Here is a 439-nt window from a genome sequence, read left to right as displayed (position 1 = left end):
CAATTAAAGCAAATGACGAAAGAACAGAGAAAACAGGGGATCGAGCAGACCAAAAAAGGAAAACAGCAAAAACTACTATATGAAAAACTATGTGTGCAAGGAAAATAGTCAGAATGGTGAGAAATTGGAAATAGTGGCTTTCTGCATTAAATGTAGCGATGAACAAAGAGGCAACTAAGAATCAAAGTGAAAGGTTTCTGGTTTATTGGGTGGAAAGCAGAGGAATGTGAGAAGCCGACACTTTGAGGTGGAGGAAAAAGAAATGAGAAAGAAACAACGGAGCAAGCCAAAGCCAAAGGAAAGGGAAAAGATAATCGAAGATCAAAGCAAGGAAATAAAGGGTTTTGAGAAATGGAAGAGCAAGGACACTAAAGGAAGATCATAGGGATGAGTTGAGCGGAAACGTTGCCTGTTCGGGTTTTATGAACCTAGGAAGCTT

At 39.6% G+C, this 439-nt stretch overlaps 1 pseudogene across 1 annotated transcript in view; it reads right to left on the bottom strand.

Annotated features, from left to right (window-relative positions):
• LOC110416023 (disease resistance protein At4g27190-like) overlaps positions 1 to 439 on the bottom strand; it is a 6834-nt pseudogene that overhangs the window by 4257 nt on the left and 2138 nt on the right. The gene's annotated exons all lie outside the window — the stretch shown is intronic.

The sequence above is a fragment of the Theobroma umbraticum genome, unplaced genomic scaffold, assembly GCF_002168275.2.
Source record: "Theobroma umbraticum cultivar Fairchild unplaced genomic scaffold, ASM216827v3 scaffold_147.0, whole genome shotgun sequence".
In the NCBI taxonomy this organism is placed as follows: domain Eukaryota; kingdom Viridiplantae; phylum Streptophyta; class Magnoliopsida; order Malvales; family Malvaceae; genus Theobroma; species Theobroma umbraticum.
This window is presented reverse-complemented; position numbering and strand designations above follow the sequence as displayed.